We start from the raw sequence: 25,569 nt of genomic DNA on the forward strand, positions 1-25,569 counted from the left end.
ATCAAATGAGCAAAACGATAAATTTACATTTAAAGGAGAAATAAGAAAAATTCAAATAAATAAAAAATTGAAATAAACATAAAAATAAAATATATATAAAAAAGTGAATAAATAGGAAAATACTTTTAATTCAATGTAAAGGAAACTTGTATAATNGGTAGAGTCTCGATTTACCAAGATAATGTAGACTAAGGATGTCTTTTATGATCAAATACTCGAATAACTCTGTTATATTAAATAAACTGGATTTGGAAGCATCATCGTATGCGATGTATTCTATTTTTAGATTAGACCTACTTACTGAATGTAATGACTTTTAAATTATACAATACTTTTAATTTTATTTGTAACTGTATTTATTAAAGTAAATGTAAGTTAAATCTACGATTTCAATTAAAATTCTTTTAATCTTTTAAAAATTTGTATGTTGTGAGAAGTTAAAATTACTAAGTAAATTCTTTTTAAAACTTCTTGAACCCCTTACGAGTACCGAGCATCGCTCAACCAGGATTTATGAAACTGTACGTAACTTATTTAATATATTTCATTAAAATAAAGACTAACAGTGTAAAGCTTATCCTGTTTTCATATTCTATTGATAACATCTGAATATAATGAATACTAACAAATTTTGTTTCATTTTATCGAAAATTGTACAAGTACCAATAATCAATTTTAATTAAAATATTTTGCAACCAGGAGATTTCATAATGATTGATATAGACTCAAGAAAAATTATACAATTATTTAAAAGCCAAAACTAAAGTTATTTGTTAACGAAATATGAATTTAATATAANCAGCGGGAAAAATTTCGAAAAATTCTTTCTTAGTGTGCATTGCCATGGCATACCCTACTAAAACGCAGATAAAACAAAAAATCGCGTCTAAAATAGTACAGTAGAAGCCGTTCTTCCGGTTAAGCCTTAATGCTCTCCCTCGCGAGGGAATTTCGAAAAATCCCTTCTTAGTGTGCGTTTTCATGACGTACCCTAACCGTGTACCAAATTTCACCTCTTTAGATTCAGCGGTTTGCTATGGGCGATGATGAATCAGTGAGTCATTCAGTCAGTCAGGACAAGCAATTTTATATATATAGATCAGTAAATAATGAAATATTATAATCCATTCTTATTGACACCTATTCCAGTTGTCAGTCAATCCTATCAAACGTAATTAACAAAATCTTTTTATGATATTTTTACCATTAAAATCATTTAAGAAATAGACATAATTGAACTGAATTTCAAACTTAGTTGTTATGAAAATTGAATAATAAAAAATAGATATAAACGCGGTTATAAATAATTTTATAGGTAAATACTTCTTTGTAGAAAATATTGAAAATTATATTTATAATCTAAACATTTTGCTTGACTTTCTTTTGAAGTTATATAGAGATTTGATCCGTCTCAAAATAAAATCTTATTCCGTCATTGAAGATAGGATTTTATTACGCTGTAAGTTTAAGATACCGGTATCAGTTATATATAATATATATAAACTCAAGAAGCTTTTAGAAAACAGTTTTGTAAGTTACAAAAGTTTAGTGTGCAGTATATATTGTGTATTTTCCATGCAATCATATAATTGAATTGTATATACAATACAAAGGCACTTTAAACGATAATACGTATTTATTTTGATGCAGCTGAATAGTTTGTGATTCGATAATATTTTTATTTTGACAAGACCTCTGTTATATTTTCCCATTTTTAGGTAAAAAAATGAGAGCAAAAAAAGAAAAAAAAAAATAAAGGGAAAGCTAGAAAAAGCGAAATATACGTCATCTGTTGTAGCAATATTTGTTGCTACTGTATCTGGATTCATGCATAAAATAGATTGGCGCCATAAAATTTCATCAGATTAGACATGATAAACCACATACTGTATATATATATATATTTCATCTGGTTTATTGAAATAACCATTTGCCATATATTTGTTATAAATTTTGCGTTCGTTTGACATTTTCTCATTATTATTTTTTCTTTATATTTACTTTTTAAGAGATTAAAATAATGAAATTATTATTTCGTTGAGAATATCTCCGAAAATAAATAAAGTAAAATTATTATAGACTGTTTATTTCATATTTTAAATCATAATAAATAAAATTAAGTAGAATACAAATAAAAATTTTTTACGATAACTAAATTATATGATTGATAATATTTTCTGTTATTTAAAAGCAATATTCAGTTGAAATATTTAAAAAGGCACTTTTTTTAATAGAAAGAAAATATCTTAATTTATAAAATACGAATGTAAAATTATTTATTTTTTAATCTTCAAATAAACATTACTTTATAAGAGTTTTATTTATTTTTTTTAAATTAAGTAAAAAGTAATACTGAAATTGTTTATGCGAAAATGAAGATAATCTGCATAAATATATTATAAATATTAAATATTTTATAAGCGTAGAGGGAATCTTAATGTACGCCATAAACTTTGGAATAATATTTTAAATAAATTTTTATTAAGATTTTACTAATTTTTCACGATAAATAAATAAATATTATGTATATATATTAATGAAATTATGTTTATATTATTTAAAATAGTTGATTTTTATTTATTAATTATGTTTTAAAAATTTTACTGAAGATTCATGAAACATATATAACAATTATTAAATTTATTATTAAATTTTATTACATTAAAAACACAGAATTATTTTTATAATTTAATTTCTTAATATTTTGAAATAAGCATTATTGTTGCTTGAACTAAATAAATAAATAAAAATAAAACAAACAAAAACAAATGACTGTTGTACGTAAATTTTCCATTTTATATTTTGTTTTTCAATTTTAAAATTACGGATTACTTCAATTTAAAATTTAACATTGAAAAAAGAACAAAAAAAAAATGAAAACTAAAAAACCGAAATGAAATTTCGTAAATAATTTTTAAAAATTTTATAATCGAAAAAAAAATATTTGTAATTTATTATAACTTAATTAAATGACATAAATTATTAAATTGGAGATAAAAAGATATTTTATGATTTTTATGGTCGATAATGATATTTAAACATAGAAAGTAATCGTCGTCTGCTTGGCTTGGGTGCGGTGCGCGTGCGCCATAGTCAATGTTTTCCCAGTCCGTCGCCAGGGTTGCATCCTACTTAGCTCTTCAACTATTGAATCTAGTAATGCTGTGGTAAATCACTCGCAGCGCATCCCTTTTCCATCTGGTATAAAACAACGCAACATTCACAAAGAAAGAGAATTTCTGGAAAAGAAATATTTTAATTCCGATGTATATTATTTTTGTNCAATAAGATTTATATTTAATATATCAAAAAGTTGTTGATGGAAAATCTAAAAATATGAAAGACGGATATTGTGATGCCCTTGGAAAAAATCCGACTCGACATGATCTTTAGATGGAAGAATTACAAAAAGAGAGAGAAAAAAAATCTTACTTTACTGAAACGAACAGCGATCCAAACTGTAATTCAGTTTGGATAATAATACTGTGCATTAAGTTACACACACATGCATAATTAAGGTTGTTGTGAAGAAGCTAAGAATTGGTTATAATTCATTCATGAAAGATAAGTTATAGTTCTGTATTGGGAATAAAAGTTAATAAAACGCTGAATATATATATAGGATTCATAATAGGGAATCTTGTAATATGTTCCATTACTCATGTATGAGTTTCTTTTCTCAATTAATATCTTTTCAAGATTTTATTTATTTATTCATTAATTACTAAAATATATTTTAACATAAACAANTGCACTAGCTTCTCTGCTGTAGGATTGAAAGGGTGCCTTTCCAGAGAGCATCGTATACTGCAGAAGGAACAAAATAATAATATTATTATTATAACTTAATTAAATTTTTTAAATTATTAAATTGGAGATAAAAAGATATTTTATGATTTTTATGGTCGATAATGATATTTAAACATAGAAAGTAATCGTCGTCTGCTTGGCTTGGGTGCGGTGCGCGTGCGCCATAGTCAATGTTTTCCCAGTCCGTCGCCAGGGTTGCATCCTACTTAGCTCTTCAACTATTGAATCTAGTAATGCTGTGGTAAATCACTCGCAGCGCATCCCTTTTCCATCTGGTATAAAACAACGCAACATTCACAAAGAAAGAGAATTTCTGGAAAAGAAATATTTTAATTCCGATGTATATTATTTTTGTTTATAATTTGGAATTTCTGGTAGGAAATTGTGGTAGAAATATCGACCGCCAGCAACCGACATTGTTACAGTCTTGCTTGACTGATTCTCTTCCTAATCCTTCCATCCTTTGATTTTAAGAAGTTAAGCACGTGACTGCAAGCAAAGGATACTATAGGTAAGACTAGTTACTATGCTTTATTAGTAATATGCCGTAGACCAATTAGGAATTTTATCCAGTTGCTTCCATTCGGTCAGTCGACTGAGCGGAACCAATTGGTAAACAACCGTTAAATATTAGCATCCTGGGCATTAACTGGCCTTGCAAAATTTCAATAATTATGTTGTCCCGCTATCTTTGTCATTAAAGATGAATTACATAAGTTTAATTACGTGAAACTCTCAATGAATTGCGGCAGTATGAAATCTTTTGATGGTAGCATAAGTTTCTTATTTTTTTCCCTTTTTAATTTCCTCTCAACTAACGTAAAAATGATGTCCATCTTATTATCATCTCGTGTTTGAGATGCTAATGAGAAATTTCCAAATGCTATATATAAAGAGGAACGAAGAGAGAGAGAGAGAGAGAGAGAGACATCACGATATCCATTGCTGCTAATTTGGTGCAGTTCTCACTATTAAGATTTTAATTAATCTAATAAGTAATTTTTCCGAATTATCTTATATTTTCGGAAAATCTATATACTTTAATTTGGATTAAGTCATTGCAATAATAAAATTAAATAAAGATATAAACGCGGTTATAAATAATTTTATAGGTAAATACTTCTTTGTAGAAAATATTGAAAATTATATTTATAATCTAAACATTTTGCTTGACTTTCTTTTGAAGTTATATAGAGATTTGATCCGTCTCAAAATAAAATCTTATTCCGTCATTGAAGATAGGATTTTATTACGCTGTAAGTTTAAGATACCGGTATCAGTTATATATAATATATATAAACTCAAGAAGCTTTTAGAAAACAGTTTTGTAAGTTACAAAAGTTTAGTGTGCAGTATATATTGTGTATTTTCCATGCAATCATATAATTGAATTGTATATACAATACAAAGGCACTTTAAACGATAATACGTATTTATTTTGATGCAGCTGAATAGTTTGTGATTCGATAATATTTTTATTTTGACAAGACCTCTGTTATATTTTCCCATTTTTAGGTAAAAAAAATGAGAGCAAAAAAAGAAAAAAAAAAAAAAAGGGAAAGCTAGAAAAAGCGAAATATACGTCATCTGTTGTAGCAATATTTGTTGCTACTGTATCTGGATTCATGCATAAAATAGATGAATTATGGGAATAAATATTATTTTGTAACTTATATAATATAATATATAACGCCTAAATATCCTGCATAAATGGATAATCAGTGACAATATACCTAGAAGATAAAAGTTGGGTTTGGAAATTATGCTTATGAAAAATTTTTCACATAAGTTACAAATCGAATTTTTAAAATGATAATAAACTTTAAAGTTACGACAGTTTCTAAAATTTAATAAAATATTTATGTTATTTCAATTACTTTAAATTTTTTAACAGTCCAGTAAAATATTAAAGTGCAATATATTGTTTTAAGTGTACTAATAATCCAGATTTTAGTATTGAATTAAATAATTGAGCATCTCCAAATGCTTTGTATTGCAATAATTTTCTCCGATATATCACATTGGAATAATCATCAAATTTTACTTCCTGCTTCACATTAGAAAATAAATTTACTGTATATTCATGTTGATTGCTATGAAAATTATCGAATTTCTAGGTGTGAAACAGGCGTTATAATTAATATAAATAGAGCAACTTTAGTATAATTTAAGCACGCTTGGTGAAGTTAGCCCGGAGTAAGCATCTAGTCCACAATAAATCGATTAAATTATCTCATGTCTCTTTATGACACCTGAAGTAAAAAAAAAAAAAAGAAAATAAGGCATGAAATATTATCATTTTTCATTTATGAGTTTCTTTCGGCTAAAAATCTCATATTTTATAAAATTAATTGAGTTTATTTCACATCCTTTGGTTTTTTGTTAATTTACAGCTTTTCAAAATTTTTTCCTTTAAAGTTTTGAGCACTTTTGTTTTTTCACATTTAGTATATTGTAGTATATTTTTATATAAATAATGTATTAATATTATTAAGCTAAAATGTATTATATTAAACAATGAATTATTTTTATAGTAAATAATAATTAATTTATTTATATTAATTTTATTATATTGGAACTCTTATGTCATTGTTAAGAATTAAAAATAAAAAGATGATAAACTTTTTAGAAACAGTTATATTGATTTTTGTAATAATAAATTATACTGTTTTTTTAAAATACAATGTGCTATATAGTTTAATCTTTAAAAATTTGCTATTTGAATTTTTAATATTGTATAATTAGCTACAACAAGTCAATTACTAATTTAATAAAGTAATTGTTAAAACATAATACAAATGAATCTTTAAAAGTTAATTCTGCTAAAAGTAAATTATACCACATATTACCAAAACATCTTACCGTTTTAAATTAATTACACGGTTATTTATTGCTCGAAGCATTAAATCCAACTTTTGAATAAATATAATAATATTTTCTATGAAAGGTTATTGAGTAAATGAGAAACTTTTGTTGCGAATTATATATTTTCTAATGTATTTTGCACGGAAACAAAATGTTTCGTGTGATTTGTTAACCATAAAAATGAATATTTCTGTTTATTTAAGAATCTTCACATCACTTGTGATATGTGTGAAGTATATTCAAAAAATCGAGAACCATCAAATAACCATCAAGCATATTCTTCAACTAGTTTCATATTTCTTCTAAATGNATTCTTTTTATATGTTAAATTGATATCTTATATTAATTGTGAATATAAATGTTATTAGTGTATATAAATAAAGAATTAACCTTAAATGACATTTAATTTCTTTAATTAAATACGCTTCAGCTGCAATTAAATAAGATCTGTTAAATGAATTAAGAGACTTCTAATTTGTAATCATTAAAAGAACTTGTCAAAATTGTAGTTAAATTGATTCAGAAATCAAGTATTTTCATGATCGAAATACATTATTTCTGAATATCGTAAAACACTATCAAATCCCGTGTGAAAATTTTAAAAGTTTTGATAGCAAGAATCCACTTATATTCTTTTATTAGAACCTATTTCGATGTATTTATTCAAATTAATGCGTTTTGTATAATAACTAGATATTCGAATATAACTTATAAAACCTCTTGAAAATTTTTCTCTTTCAGTTTGAGAAAATAATATTTGCAAACTCAAGAAAATGAAATTTTAATCAGTTTAACTCCTACTGATCATGTCTACGTAACTTTTTAATCTATAAAAATAATTTAATTAGCTACTTATATTACGCAAAGACTAACTATAAAATAAAATAGACACGAAATAAATACACAATTAATTGACAAAAGTGTATACTCGTAAAACGAATTGCATAATAATTTAATTTATCTCATGAATACGAGAAATTAATTTTATCTAATTAAAACAACTCCTTAAGAATATTATTTAATATAACAATGTAATATAACAATAAATTTTAATGTAATGTAAAAAATGTTTTTGGTTTTCAGTTATAAATATTTAATTTTTTTTTTTTCAGTACACTTGAATAAATATCTAAAACGAGATATGAATATATTTTCTGATGTTTCTTAAAGTATACTCAAATCATAATAAATAAATGAAAATATTTAAGTACAAAAACAGTTTAAACATAAAATATACGGTGCTTATATGATGTCTTCATGAAATTTTGAATGTTAAAAATTAAAAAAAATACCAATTTTTATATTGTGTAGATTCGAACATTTTATTGTGGTAAACAATAGTTCTAGTTAATAAAATTGTTTCAGCTTTATCGAAAAGAGGAAAAAATGAAATTTATCTGTAATTTGGTATAAAAATTTCTTTTTCTTGGTCCATTTTATTCGTCTATCTTTTTTGAATTTCTGTTTTTTTTTTGGTCAAAGTTTTGTGATAAGAATAATTTTATAAGGAAAAAAAAACATAAAAGTTTTTTAAATGATAGATAATTGATATTTTTAATTCAAATAATTTTTGTTAAGTATGTGATTTTAAATTTGATCGATAAATTTTGTTTAATTTGGATATAATCCAAAATTTCAATTTAAAAGAAAATTTTTGAACAAATAATATAAGTTATAAAAAAAACATTGTAAATGATAACTGGCGAAAAATAACAAACGCTTATTTATACATTTCGAATTAAATTTAATTTTAATTACTGTATTTGTAGATTAATGTAGATATAAAATAAAAATAAAATCATAAACTTAACAATTCTTTTTATATGTTAAATTGATATCTTATATTAATTGTGAATATAAATGTTATTAGTGTATATAAATAAAGAATTAACCTTAAATGACATTTAATTTCTTTAATTAAATACGCTTCAGCTGCAATTAAATAAGATCTGTTAAATGAATTAAGAGACTTCTAATTTGTAATCATTAAAAGAACTTGTCAAAATTGTAGTTAAATTGATTCAGAAATCAAGTATTTTCATGATCGAAATACATTATTTCTGAATATCGTAAAACACTATCAAATCCCGTGTGAAAATTTTAAAAGTTTTGATAGCAAGAATCCACTTATATTCTTTTATTAGAACCTATTTCGATGTATTTATTCAAATTAATGCGTTTTGTATAATAACTAGATATTCGAATATAACTTATAAAACCTCTTGAAAATTTTTCTCTTTCAGTTTGAGAAAATAATATTTGCAAACTCAAGAAAATGAAATTTTAATCAGTTTAACTCCTACTGATCATGTCTACGTAACTTTTTAATCTATAAAAATAATTTAATTAGCTACTTATATTACGCAAAGACTGACTATAAAATAAAATAGACACGAAATAAATACACAATTAATTGACAAAAGTGTATACTCGTAAAACGAATTGCACATTGTTATTTCATTAAATTAATTTTACTTTTTAGAACTAGTGCTATAAATACGATGGTGTACAAGTCAGTTTTACTTGACCTTTGTGATTAACATTGTTTTGAAATATGTCGACAGAGATAGTTAAAATTTAATTTAGAACCATTCTAAATATGCTCTGTTAAACAAATTATTGGCAGCAGCTTTATATGTTTAATATTTCAGAAACTAAGCAATTGTAATCCATGCACTGTACGTTACACAATTAAAATATATAGTTAAAGTAAGAAATATAAAGTTAGAAAGGAAAATATAGAAAAGTGAACATATAGTTGATAAAGTGATTTCGTTGAAAATTCGTTTGAAATACTTATCTGAATTTAATGGGAGTATAGTATGCAAAATTACTTATCCAATTTCGCTAGACATAAAGCTAATGTATATTATTAAAATATTTAGGAATTATGAATATTTATTTATAGATATAATCCAAATTAAGATGTGAAGATCTTCCATAAAAAATTAATTATTAAAATAAAGAGTTCATTATTATTTATTAAATGATAATATAAGTTTTATAAATGTTAAATAGTAATCAGGAAAAGTTAAATACGTATTTTCCCGTTTCAAATTACATTAATTATTTTACGAATAATTAGAAATAAATGCAAAATATAAAAATAAACTCGTAAACTTAATATTGCTTTTGCATTTGAAATTAGTTGGTAATGTTAATTGAGTATATAAATGTTATTTATCTATATGAGAATAAAATTTTTCTTTAAAAAAATATTAATAATGTAGAGAATAAATGTTAAAATAGGACATCTTTGATTTTATAAAAATAGGTTATTCCTTTTTTTCATTAAATTATTAATTTGAAAATAACTATTTTTATATTAAATAAAAATTATCGAAAATTCAAATAAAAATGTCAATAAGATTTATATTTAATATATCAAAAAGTTGTTGATGGAAAATCTAAAAATATGAAAGACGGATATTGTGATGCCCTTGGAAAAAATCCGACTCGACATGATCTTTAGATGGAAGAATTACAAAAAGAGAGAGAAAAAAAATCTTACTTTACTGAAACGAACAGCGATCCAAACTGTAATTCAGTTTGGATAATAATACTGTGCATTAAGTTACACACACATGCATAATTAAGGTTGTTGTGAAGAAGCTAAGAATTGGTTATAATTCATTCATGAAAGATAAGTTATAGTTCTGTATTGGGAATAAAAGTTAATAAAACGCTGAATATATATATAGGATTCATAATAGGGAATCTTGTAATATGTTCCATTACTCATGTATGAGTTTCTTTTCTCAATTAATATCTTTTCAAGATTTTATTTATTTATTCATTAATTACTAAAATATATTTTAACATAAACAAAGATTATTTTCATAATTGTGAATTGAACTTTTTCTTATCAAGTCATTAAATTTTTAAATTAAGAAAAATGCAATACATTTTAAACTATTGATATTTATTATTAAAAATAAATTTTCGGAAATCATCAACCATATATTTATAATCTTTAATTATGATTAATGGCATAATTTATTTTGACATGAAGTAGATAGTATAATTGGTCATTTATATCAACGGAAAATTTAAAAAAAATATTGATTATATTTATCTGAACTCGTTTTTAAGATTAACGAATTATTTTCCAATATAATATTACTAAATAAGTAGAGAAGATGTTTCGTATTTAACATAATTTTCATACTTTATATAACGTGCCATATATAAAAATTAAAAACTACAATATTAAATTTAATTAATATGTTTAATTATTTGTTTTATATATTTTACGAAAAACTGTATAAAAGTATGAAATACTTACAATTATACACTATAATATACAATTATATTGCAGTTACATATTATATTTAAATTGTAGATATATTTTTTTCCATTTCTAGTAGATTTTATCTGTTATTTCAAATAGTTCAAAAGTTTTATATAACTATGTTTTAATTATATACAACTTATAGCATTTGAAATTATAATATATTTCTATTAAACTATTGAAATAAGGATTTATATTATAATTTGTTTTATAATATCGATATTTATCATATATAATATAATATATAACGCCTAAATATCCTGCATAAATGGATAATCAGTGACAATATACCTAGAAGATAAAAGTTGGGTTTGGAAATTATGCTTATGAAAAATTTTTCACATAAGTTACAAATCGAATTTTTAAAATGATAATAAACTTTAAAGTTACGACAGTTTCTAAAATTTAATAAAATATTTATGTTATTTCAATTACTTTAAATTTTTTAACAGTCCAGTAAAATATTAAAGTGCAATATATTGTTTTAAGTGTACTAATAATCCAGATTTTAGTATTGAATTAAATAATTGAGCATCTCCAAATGCTTTGTATTGCAATAATTTTCTCCGATATATCACATTGGAATAATCATCAAATTTTACTTCCTGCTTCACATTAGAAAATAAATTTACTGTATATTCATGTTGATTGCTATGAAAATTATCGAATTTCTAGGTGTGAAACAGGCGTTATAATTAATATAAATAGAGCAACTTTAGTATAATTTAAGCACGCTTGGTGAAGTTAGCCCGGAGTAAGCATCTAGTCCACAATAAATCGATTAAATTATCTCATGTCTCTTTATGACACCTGAAGTAAAAAAAAAAAAAAGAAAATAAGGCATGAAATATTATCATTTTTCATTTATGAGTTTCTTTCGGCTAAAAATCTCATATTTTATAAAATTAATTGAGTTTATTTCACATCCTTTGGTTTTTTGTTAATTTACAGCTTTTCAAAATTTTTTCCTTTAAAGTTTTGAGCACTTTTGTTTTTTCACATTTAGTATATTGTAGTATATTTTTATATAAATAATGTATTAATATTATTAAGCTAAAATGTATTATATTAAACAATGAATTATTTTTATAGTAAATAATAATTAATTTATTTATATTAATTTTATTATATTGGAACTCTTATGTCATTGTTAAGAATTAAAAATAAAAAGATGATAAACTTTTTAGAAACAGTTATATTGATTTTTGTAATAATAAATTATACTGTTTTTTTAAAATACAATGTGCTATATAGTTTAATCTTTAAAAATTTGCTATTTGAATTTTTAATATTGTATAATTAGCTACAACAAGTCAATTACTAATTTAATAAAGTAATTGTTAAAACATAATACAAATGAATCTTTAAAAGTTAATTCTGCTAAAAGTAAATTATACCACATATTACCAAAACATCTTACCGTTTTAAATTAATTACACGGTTATTTATTGCTCGAAGCATTAAATCCAACTTTTGAATAAATATAATAATATTTTCTATGAAAGGTTATTGAGTAAATGAGAAACTTTTGTTGCGAATTATATATTTTCTAATGTATTTTGCACGGAAACAAAATGTTTCGTGTGAATTTACATGCGAATGTGTGATTTGTTAACCATAAAAATGAATATTTCTGTTTATTTAAGAATCTTCACATCACTTGTGATATGTGTGAAGTATATTCAAAAAATCGAGAACCATCAAATAACCATCAAGCATATTCTTCAACTAGTTTCACATTTCTTCTAAATGTCTGTCGACAGTCTTCAATTTTTAAGTATTGATTCTAAAGTAAATGAACACACCTAAACTTATGATCATGTAAAGTTATTTATGTTCTTTTTTAATCACAATGTTGGTATCACCTTAAAAATTAAATTAAGTTTTGTAATTTAAGCATTTTTCTTTTTTCTTTCTTTCTGTTTTTATTCTTCATTTCAAATTTTAAATTCAAATGAACCACAAAATCTAAAAAATAAATTCAATTTAGATAATTTTATTACAATTACTTAAAAAATTATAGAACATTATTACCATGAATAAATTTAAAATTTATGAAATTATTAATTATTTTATTGAAAAAATAATTGATAAAAACATTTCGCCTATAGAATAAATCATTTTCAGTAAAAAAAAATAGTAACAGTAAAATTAATTTACAATTATTTCATCGACTTTTAATAACTAAAAACATTTCCAGTTCAAAGTATTGCAAGGCAATGCCAATCTAGTTTCTTTCATTTTTCCATTTCAGTAATAATTTAAACAGGAAAAATATTAAATTAGTTTAAAAATCATAATGGTAAATCTGAAATAGATTTTGTGCTTTGTAAGAGATTGACGTTTTTAAAAATAATGTTTTAATGATATGCTCATCCATGAGTAAAAATTCTAAAAGAACTGACTGACGTAAAGTTTATACTAGAAATAACAGTCAATAAGAAACTGCGTGCTTCCAACACTATTTTCGTCCTCTTCTGCCTGAAGCTCTTATATCGGTTTACTGAGGTGTCTGTAGATCTTCTGAAATTATTGCTATGATAAGGCATCCGGAATGTAGGTGAATTTCTAAGAATGATACAAGTGACTTGTCGATAAAACTTTTTTCTTTTATAGGAAATGCTACCAGCATTGAAAAGAACAATAATTACAGATACAAAAGTGGCACAGATCGATTGATGTTTACTTTAAGAAAGTCTGTGAAACGGATGATATACTTCAGGAATTTTTTTGATTAAAATAACGAAAGCTTAAAAAACTAGGAAATATTATGATAGCAATGTAATAGCGTATATATGAATATACATTGCATACTTTTAGACTAAGTGAATGAATATGCTGTTTGTTATTAAATATTTTCTAGAAATTCAAACAATATTTTTTTAAAAATCATATCATGGGTCAATTAAATTGACGAAGAAGAAAGAAGAAATTCTATTGTAAAAGCTGCATGCGCCAAGAAAATAAATATTATTAAATTTATCCATTCAAAATATAATACAAAATTACGATTTAAAAGTCTGCTGAATTATTTGATTTCTTTTCCATTCAGCCAAATACATAAATAAATTTAAATGATTTTTCTAAAAATAGAAAATAAAACATATTTATATGCGATACAGTTTATTGTAAATGCTTTTAAGATAATGTAAATAGTCGAATAATAGTTGCAGACAAATTCTTTACAATGATTATATTACGATTATTTTTGATAAAATTTGAAACGAACGTGAGAAAGAAAATACTTTTTTGATGTTTCGATTTTTGTAATATCATCACGTTTTTTTATTTGGCAAAGTATCGGTTATTTTAATTTTTTAAGTATTAAGTTTGCAATTTTTGTTTTAAGTTCTTATCTGCTTAATAATTAAAATGTTGTTTCAAGTAAAAGCCTATTTTATATTTAATGGAAATGTTTTCGATTTAGTCAAGAGTTTTCTTTAACCTTTAATTTTTAAATCAAGCTTTAAGTAACATTAAAATCATAGAATAATTTTTAATTATATTTTTAAAATTAAATTTTATATTTCTGACAGTTTTATTTTAACATATTTGATTTATTACCCTTTCGTTTCCCTATTTCAATTTCTGTAATACGTTTAATAACGATAAAATAGTTATATAAAACTTAAGAACTAGTGATATGAAATATAAACATAATAAATTATTCATGATAAAAATATAGATCTACTTCCTTGTGCAAAATAAACATATTTTCTTGATGTTTTTAGTATTTTATTTTTAACACAAAATGTATAACAACATAGAATTTAAATATCTTTTTTATGGTGGAAAAAAACTTAATAACAAAAGAATTCACGTATTTGTTAATGTGCTTATTGGATATTTTCCAGTTCTCATAAAAATTTCATAAAAAGAAAACGCGATTTAAATATTAGAGTTTTCATTAATTGATTCCCAATTAATGAAAATTCTTATATTTAAATTCGCTTTTATATTTTTACATTACGAAATCAAATGAAAAAAATTAAGAAGTGAACTAGATGAATAAAAAAAATAAGCACAATAGTTAATGGCTAAAAACGTGCATTAAGAAAATAAATGAGTCAATAACTTAAAAAAAATGTTAAAACTAGAATTGCATTATATGTATATATATTTAAAATAAATAAAAAAAGGACAGGGTATGATAAATCCCGCTTCTTCCTGTGAAAGATCAATAGAATAATATAAGCACCTCTAGAAAATTTAATTAAAATAAAACCTATGAAAAGTTTTAATAAAATGTGAAAAATTAAAACAGTTTATTGACTAGATCGACTGCGTAATCTAAATTCGATTCAAGTTATGAGTGAAAAAATGAAAATTTTATAGTTGTTTCCAAATTCAAATAATATAATTTAATCGGCACTTTTTCTGAAAATTTTCAATGGAGAATACGAATTGAATATAAACCACTGAACCCCAATTTATTCTTTCCTTCTCACAACGGAATAGCGGTTCTCGCCTTTTCTCTGTGGCCAATATCCTGTACACAATACTAATACTGCCTTGTTTGTATTCTAGGAATGATCCCAATACATTATCGTTTGTATTTTTTGTATTTTGATGAAAGAAAAATTTCTGATAAAATATTATTAATAATATATAGCCTATATATAAATACCATAATTTATATTATTATAAATTGATTTAGAAAGGAATGATACGTAGAAATGTTCATAAGCACAGTAATTAAACCATTATTTAACTGTTTATTTAATAAATTGTAAAGTAAGAAAGTTTTCTAAAATAAATTCAGTTGTTCAAATGTATAAACGAAACTTCCATCCCGACACAGATGTCCAATTCAATGATGATAGCATAGACCGTTTTCCAATACAATCGCCTATAGATCTGATGTTACCAGCAATGTTGTCAGTCTATTTTAGCTGTGATAACAACAATATCGATTTTTGGTGAAAGGTCGTCACTCAGACGGACTCATAAGCTTAAGTTTTGTCAAATAAATGTAATTCTTGTTTACAAATTAGTATTTTTCTGCATTTATATTCAAATATTACATATGCATATTTTGAATTTCAGAATATAGCATGTTCTCGATTTTAAATTTACTTTTACATTTTTCCTTAAATAATCAAAATGGCAATTTTTTAAGAAATTGTATAATACTACTAGTTATAAGTCTATATTTTATTACACATTTATATTTATATGCACAAATTTTATTAATGAATTTTATATAAACTTATGGACTTAACTTTTAATATACATTTTATTAATGTAATGAAAAAATAATAACTAAATAAAAAATAACAGAAAGGATAATTTTTTGAAAATAGAGTTTTTATATAATTAAAAACTTCGATAAAAAATTTAAAAGCAAAGATTTTGGCACGATACAAAGTTTTTGGGAATACAAACTACATGTATTTTATATTTTGTAGGACATAAAAAATGAAGAAAAATTGGTAATACGAATTTTATATGGCACACTTTAGGTTTTTTTTTATTTTGAATATTTTATTGTGATTGCGTTTTAAAAAACACGAACTTTCTAACTACATATTGATAAATCATATATATTTAAAATAACCTTCCTTCTACTTCTAATTTCATTATTTTTTCTACAAAATAATTTGTGTTCGACTTTCATAAATGAGATGCTTAACTATAAAAATTCAACCTATTATTTAAACATTTTTTAGTTTTTTACAATTAAGTTGTGTTTTAAACAAAATTACAATATCTTCGAATATATTATTTTATTTATATGAATTTAACTGATAAGATATTAATTTAATATCTGAAATTTTTATCTAGATAACATTATAATTTAAAGAAAATAGATTGATGTTTTGAATTTTTAAAGACATTCATTCACTCAATTACTAATAAATTAAATTATAATATTTTTTAAAACATAGCTTGTAAAATATAGTAGACCTAGAAGACACTACTCTAATAGTAATAATTACTTTAAAATTAAGTTTAGTTTTTTAAAAATATGTTTAAACATAACGTTAATACTTACTGTATAATATCCTACAATTATAAATTTTCTTTTTATCATTGCTGATGTCTTATACATATTTCAGCTTTCTTATTAGCCATATTTTTCGTCATTAGTAGATACTGTATTTATATAATTTTTTTATAATGATTTATATCATAATTTTAAAAATGCTGATGTTACTAATTTAATAAATATATCTTTCACATACTTAGTCAGCGTGAACGTAGTAATCGAAATGATAAAAATGCAATTTTATATATATCAAGTAAATTGAAGAAGTTCAAAATTTATCAATATGAAAATGCTTTTTAATGAAGTTGACGATTTACACGAAGAGAGGAATTAAAATTTTAAAATTCTCTGGAAAATATAGTCTAGGATAAAATTTTAATGTAATCACCATATAAAGATTTAAGTTTGAAAATCATTTTGCAATATATATATTTTAAATATTTTATCTATAAGTTTATGTTGTTAGTTTATTTAAATTTGTTGTAAAGTTAAATAGTTTTTTTCTTTGCTCAGTTCTTGTAAATAATTAAGAACGTAAACATTTAAAAATTTATCAAGTATAATAATAGCCAGGACGCGTGTGGAATAGATTTCATGAATTTTATTTATTCTGAGAAAATTTTTATGCACCTGTTATCTTCAAAGACAGCGCAGAAAATGAGAAAAGACAAATTGACGGATGGAATTTATTCCGACAATATAAAATAAAATTTCCTAGAAAAAATTCCAGAGATCGGTTTCTCCTCTTCTGAGAAAAAACAAGAAACAAAACTGTAAAAATGGCAAGGTATTCGAAAATATTACGCAAAAAACATTGAGTTTCATTTATTATTATGATTGATATTATTATATTATGATTAATAGTTCCAATTGATTATTATAGTTATTTTTGCAAATTAATGCAGCTTTATTGATGACAATCTGTATTTTTTAAAGCAAAATGTTAAATAAGATTAATATTTAAATTTTGAGATCTAGGATAATACAATAAAGTATTTATAATTAAATAATTTTGTAAATGTAAACTTTTTTAATGAAAATTTTAGAAAGTATATATAAATATACATGCAATTTAAGTATGAAAAATAATTACTTTTAGTTTATATTTTTATACACATATACTATAAAAAAATATAAATTTTTATGTACATGTACTACGATATACATTATTTAATGTATATATACATATACGTTATACCAGTGTTTTTCAAAGTTATTCGATCCGCGGACTACTTCAACCGAGCCACACATGAACTACCGCTTCCATCCATTTCCACCCTATAAACATCACCTCAAATTGTGCCAAAATATTTTGTCTATTCAGTAACCTATAATAATATAAGAGATATGTGATGCGTGAAAATGTTTTATGTGCAAAACAGCATAGAATATCATTTTGGAAAATGACTAGGTCAGTCTGCAGACGATCTGAACTACTACATTGCAGATTGTAAACCACTACACTATACACTAATACTATAACAACAGAACATTAACTCTATAATAAACCATGAAAATTTAAATATAGTTATATAAATACATACTGTTAAAAACCTTATAACTTGTTACACATATGTTTCATGCAGTAATTACAACTTTTTAAAAAAATTATTATAAAAATTTTAATATAAATTTAATGGAACAATTATAATTTTATTCCTTCAGATAGTAAATTACTTCAGTGCATTCATATTTTTATACATTGATTTTAATATATTATATGCAGGTGATCATGATTAAAGTAGGTATTTAGAAGTTTCTGTAGAAAGAACTATTGGAAAAATATCAATCAAATTTGGTATACCTATTGTCATGAGTTTGCGGTTTTGATTTTCGGGAAAACATTTTACTACTACGGCAAAATTTGGCGCTGCTGTCCTCTTAGTGTGCAATTTAGGTATGTTTTCTAATAAATTTTGGGAGTTGTGAGACAACGTTCAATAATTTTATTTTAATTACAGATGTGAATATAGATTTAGAATATAGAATTGTCGATTACACCAAGAAATATGATTCTGTGCCCCATCTCATGGTGTCAAATCTTTATTATGCATTCCGATGGCGAAACGCAACTGACCTGCGTAGAGTTGTCATATATGTGAAATTTCATCTTTTAAGACACTAGATTGAAAACATTGTCTCTATAAACGAGAATCATTAGATGGTCTCACATCCAAAAGTCAAAGGGGTTTAGATCAGGTCGGGATCGTTTGTTGTGGCTATGACGTTGGTAATGATTAGCTAACCATTTTATCATACAAAAAATGTTACAGTAAAGCTTGTATATTTAAGCCTATATGTGAAGGTGCACTATCTTGAGTAAAGATAGTGGTGTTTGGACAATTTCTCTGTTGCAATGCTGAAATGACGACTTTTGGAGCGTATCTCAACATCTAGCAACAGAACAGAACATGACCCAGGTGTAGAGTTTTCTTTACAGGCTAAAAACGTGCATTAAGAAAATAAATGAGTCAATAACTTAAAAAAATGTTAAAACTAAGAATTGCATTATATGTATATATATTTAAAATAAATAAAAAAAGGACAGGGTATGATAAATCCCGCTTCTTCCTGTGAAAGATCAATAGAATAATATAAGCACCTCTAGAAAATTTAATTAAAATAAAACCTATGAAAAGTTTTAATAAAATGTGAAAAATTAAAACAGTTTATTGACTAGATCGACTGCGTAATCTAAATTCGATTCAAGTTATGAGTGAAAAAATGAAAATTTTATAGTTGCTTCCAAATTCAAATAATATAATTTAATCGGCACTTTTTCCGAAAATTTTCAAAAAATTTCAACCAATTCAACCAATAATTCAACCAATGATAAAGCATACTCTGATTTATACCATATCGTTACACCAATATAATCTATATGTGAAAATGTGATTGTGTCAGTCAAATACGGCAGTTATATGTTTACATCATCATGCAAATAAAAATGAGCGTAATCGCTCCACAGAATTTTCCAGGGCCATGCATAGTAAACCGTCGACTGAGAAACAGATATCATGGCAAGTGTTTCCACTTATCATTACTGTATCACTAGCAATCAATTTTTGACTGTGATCAATTCTTTTACGGATAAAAATGCAAGATTTTTACAAAACTTTCCACATTGTCATGTAGAACAGAACATCTGGGCTTGTGTAATTGCTGTGGTATTTCACATGCATTATTGCTGCCATCAGAATTTTCCGTTTCCGTGTTCCGTGTACCACATTAGCAACGTCTTTCGTTTTCAGTTGCCAATTGATTTGCGAACACATCCTCGTTTCACAAAGTTCTGTCTCCTCAAAACGCAAAATTATTTTCCAATAATCAAAGGACCTGTTCGTAAATCTTTTAAGAGATTTTCCTTAAGTGAAAAGCTAAAATTTCTGTTTCGTTGATAGAAGAGTAACAGAAAAATCACGATCAAACATATGAATACCATGTCGACTCCTTTTGTATCCGAAATTCGTTAGAAAAATGTATATAATATGCATACCAAGAAGATCAAATCATCAAATTTTGCCCTAATAGCTGAATTTTGGACGTAAATTTTTCTCGATAATTTAAACCGCGTATTCGGGACAGTATATACAGTGAAACCAGCTATTGTGACCAGCGAAAAGATCAGCTCAAAGTGATCATCTTACACAGGTGGTCACACTACCAGGTTTCACTTTATACCAAATTTGAGAACTGATGGTCAACACAGTTAAAGCGTTAGGTTACGGGCATCTTCTCCGGGGCATCCGGAATCGAAGCTGAGATAGCAACTTCCCAGAAGGTTTTTGAGTGGTCAATTCCGGATATGTTGGTCTTCGTCCCTCATAACCCTGCCTCTTCATTGTAGACCTAGCCCCACCTCAGATGGGTATGGAAAAAAGCCGCTTTAGTATTCGCAAGGTAGAGAGAGAAAAAAATGTTAAATTTAAAAAATATTCAATATCCTTTTTTACTATTTGAATTTTAACTAAACTTTAGAATAAAACATTTAGATATTTTTGTTTTATATATTACCAGAATTCAATATCATTCATAGATAAATTTTATCGTTTTTATGAAGTGATTTAAGTTTAGCTTATGTTAAATTCATAATTTAAATATATTTATTTTATTTTTTCTTATGTAATTTTCTTCTTCTTGTTTTTAATAATTATAAATGAAATGAGAATTTTTTGAAATTTTCTTACTAACAAAATACTGTTTAATTTTCTTTATTGGAATTTTCTATTAAAAAATCCAAAGAGAACTACTTCATAGGCTACATCAATAACACATTTTATTTGAAAGAACGAAATGAAATAAAAAAGACAAGAATATTTCGTTTTTTAATCGAGTTTTTTCACATTTTGTGCGAAAGAGAGTGCAATTTAGCGTGCTACTCTGATTTTGAACATTCTACTTATCGATTTTTTTTGTCAGATTTAAATCTGCTTCCAAATTGAATAGCGGATTTATATCATAAGTAACTGCTTATGAATTTTCTTTCTTACATTTATGTCATAATGTCGAATATCTCAAAGTTTTGCTTCGTTGGTTGCATTGAAGTTAAAATATTACTACGAAGACTATTTCAACTCAGTGATAGATCAATAAAATAGAGTTATTTCATTTGTTTTACAAATATTCAAATATTTCAAGTTATGAAATCGAAAAACTTATATAAAATCAACATATTTTTAAAACAATGCATCATATTGTGTGGTTAAATCATATCCTTTATATATTCAAGAATAAAATTTTACTTTTGATAATAAAATATTTGCTATTTTGAAAATAATAAATAACTCGTGTTTTTTCAATTGTGCTTATTATCCAATTATTTTTTCTTAACCAAAAATATTTTTACTGTTATATTAGTCTAATACAAAACGCTTAAAGTTAAAATTCTCATGTTAAAAACTATCTAAATCGAACTTTTAATTTCCCTTTTATGCAAGTTTTTGCAATTTTTCTTAACAGAATATATCATAATGATTAATTATGCTATTTAATTTTCTGTATATATTAATCTATGTAATGCTTATAATTGGATATTAGATGAATTTTGAGTGGATATTCAAATCTCTTGCATACGGGCGTAGGATTGACTTATATTTTACTGAATGGAAAGAAATGTTTGTATTGTAAAGACATGTATTTTCTACGACAAATGATATTCTTTTCTATATCATTTTAACTAGGTTTCTTAAAATCAATAGTATTGATGTTGAATATTTTTAAAGTATTTTGTCAAGTGATTTTATTATTATTATTATTACTACTTTTTTTAAATCAAAATTGAGATTTCGAATTTGGACATTAGGTTAGAAGTTAACTCTTATCTTATTCACTTAAAGAATAGAGAAAATATTTTTCTACAAAAAAACATTCTCTTTTTCTCTATTCTCGTTCTATCCTCCTAAAGAATATAGGATTTATTTTTACAGGTTAGTTACAGGTATTTTTTAAATCAGTTAGACACTGATTTAAAAAATACTTTAAGAATTATAAATCTTAACAATATCTATTGATTTAAATACATAAATATTGTTAAATAAAAAGTTAACCTGTCGAATAATTCAAAAATACTTTAATATATTCGTGTTCGTACGTTTCTGAGGAAAATAATTTTATCAGACAGACAAAATTATTTTTATTTGCTAACCACACGTTAGCAAATAAAAATAATTTTGTCTGTCTGATAAAATTATTTTCCTCAGAAACGTACAAACACGAATATATTAAAGTATTTTTGTCAAATATATATTTCGTTTGTTAATAAATTAAGCAGTTTTTCTACCTTATCAATAATTTATAAATCAACTTTTATTTATTATTTTTATTATTTTCCATATTTTTTTAATCGATTAAAAACGCAAAATACTATACTATAACACTAAAATTATTAAAAATATATAGAAAATTATCCGTTTAAAATTGTATTCTCAAAATATTGAATAAATATAAGGGACTTTTTATATTAATTGTTCTGGAAAAAGTAAATTATTAAGGAATCTTCAATTGATAATATAAATATCTTCAATAAATATAATTTTTATTTTTCTGTATTTCAGTTTTTGTAATTTGAATTTTAAAAAATAATATAATTAATAACAATTTTCATAAACTGTATCAACAATATAAAATGAATAATGTAAATAAATTTTTATTTATTTTAATTGATTTCAAAATAATCACTTTTTTGCGATTAACTTAAATTTTTTTAATGGAAAGTAAAATTACGCTCTTAAAAATTATTAAGGAATAAAAATTTCGTTGATTTAATCACCTCAAATGATTCTTAGTTTAAATGTTTTTTACTAGCCAATTACATTTATCCTAATGAGTTTATCGTTAAAGTATCTGATTACAAAGATAAAATCGAACTGTGCTTTTAGAAATCAACAAATTAAAGGGATATAAAATCTTACAATTTTATAAGAAATTAATTTTATTGGATGTATTTTAAAGTCCTTCGTAAATTTAATAAAAATAATTAAAAAGTTTTAGAATTCATAGAAATGTATATATTTTATAAATCAAATATGAAATTCGAAATATAATGAAAATAATTTATACCATTTATTATCTTAAATTAATTAAAATCCAATTAAAAAGCATAAAGCTATCTGAATAATTATGCAATAGCTAGAGACAAAAATAAATTTTCGATTATTTAATTCAAAAATATTAATAATTACTTCTTTTTTCGGTTTAGTTCAGAATATTAAAATAATGGCATTTAAATTTTTATATTGAAAATGGCTTACGTTATTTAGAGGTAAATTTAATTATAGTAAAGAAAATATATAACAATAATGAAATTATAATAAATAAAATTGTATTTTTCATAAGAATATTCTTATGAATAAAATGATCATTCAACGAATTAAAGAATTTCACATTAAACTGAAAGGTGAACTATTTCATAACAACTTATTTAAAATTTACTGGAATTTTGGATTGTCAGTTTTAATTAATAGTCAGGATTTTCGATTTTCTTTTAATTTACCGAAAATTTAAAATATCGATATACATCCATATTGAATCTCTTATCCAAAGAAAGAAAACCAATTTCTTCAAAATCACATTAGAAAGTTACTATTCAATAAATTCTATTATATAATTAATGCTATTCAAGAGTATTCAAAAAATAGTTATCTTAATTTTATAGTTCGAATGAAAAAAGATTAAATTATATTTTAAATCGTATTAAATTGATTGGTGTATAGAGTTCTCTTATTTATGAAAGATAATGACTTGTAATAACTAAAATAATGATAAAAGTGATTATATTTTCCATTTATTTGAAGAATGGTATAGAAAGCATGATAATTTGAAAAATAGATGAATATTGAATTTTGATAAGCTTTATTTATTCAATATTATTATTATACATTTATTTTTTTGGCAAAATAAATAAGTTACATGATCTTTTATAATATTATGTGTACTGTATATATTTTATATATTTTTAGTGCACTTCACTTAATGGCGAATATAAATGTAAATATTATATAAGTGTAGAATATATACATGTGTAATGTATATCCTTTTATGATAAGTGTTATATATATATTGTATATAACAATACAATAATATACAATATGTATGTGTATCATACTCGATTTTTTTTTATAAAAAATCAGTCCTGTTTTGTTAATGTTACAAATAAACGTTATTATTATTTTAAAAACAATTATGTTAAAACCGTTTTTAAACAGAATTTTAAAAATATATATTATTTTATCATGGAAACTGAAGAGGGGTAATTTATAAATAATTTAACCACAGTGTATTTTATAATTCTATTTTTAAAAAGGCCAGTGCTATTTTTCAAGCTAATATTTGTCTTTTTTTCTTTTAACATTCTTGATATTTATCTTTTAAAAGATAATATGATATGAATCTGTTCGTTAGAAAAAAAACTAAGTATTTTATGATTATTCAAGTCTTTCATAAAAATAAATATTCTTATGAATGAAAAAGAAAATGATAAGAAATCTTTCATCAGACATATGAGTAATCATATCAAAATTATGTAAAACAACTTCAAACTTTTAAACACATTTTTTGTTATATACGTATACTAAATAGTTTTAAATTGTGAAATTTTTTGAAATATTATTATAATATATATTACTTTATAAATATTTTATTGATATGAAATAACTAAATGTAACATTTTTTTCTGTTAAAGTTTAGAAAAGATGAAATAATAAATAAATATGAATATCATAATTATAAATAAAAGAAAAATATATTGCATATATTTTGGTTCTTAGAATTCAATCTCTCAACTATAATTTACTTATTTAGAATAGTCTATTATAATAAAATTTTTTACCAATATAATATATATAAACAGCAAGATATTGATTTCGCTGTTTTTATATTTTTGTTTTTGTTTTTTAGCACTGAAACAATTGGTTGCCAATAGATTTTTATCAAAGTTAAAATAAATTGTATTTAACCAAACTCACTCCTCGATATATAATAAGCTAAATCTAGCAAGTCAGCAAATCATTCAAAATAGAATTTATGACAGTCTATTCAGCTGACTTCTCTAAAAGATTACAATATAAATGTGTACTTTAAAATAACCTTATTTATTAAAATTAATAAATTACTGAGC

General features: G+C 23.6%; 1 protein-coding gene across 3 annotated transcripts in view; it reads left to right on the forward strand.

Moving 5' to 3' along the window:
- The window catches only part of LOC111629247, a 235,408-nt gene that overhangs the window by 22,467 nt on the left and 187,372 nt on the right, over window positions 1-25,569 (forward strand). The window contains exon 1 of one of the 3 annotated variants that reach the window (XM_023373130.1): window positions 3,911-4,321. The exons of the other annotated variants lie outside the window; for them this stretch is intronic. The gene's annotated coding sequence lies outside the window, so the exon portion shown is untranslated. Of the gene's footprint in view, window positions 1-3,910; window positions 4,322-25,569 lie in introns of those variants that run through there. 3 annotated transcript variants of the gene reach the window in all.

This window comes from Centruroides sculpturatus, unplaced genomic scaffold (assembly GCF_000671375.1).
Source record: "Centruroides sculpturatus isolate CEXI.00-Female unplaced genomic scaffold, Cexi_2.0 scaffold535, whole genome shotgun sequence".
Taxonomy (NCBI): Eukaryota; Metazoa; Arthropoda; class Arachnida; order Scorpiones; family Buthidae; genus Centruroides; species Centruroides sculpturatus.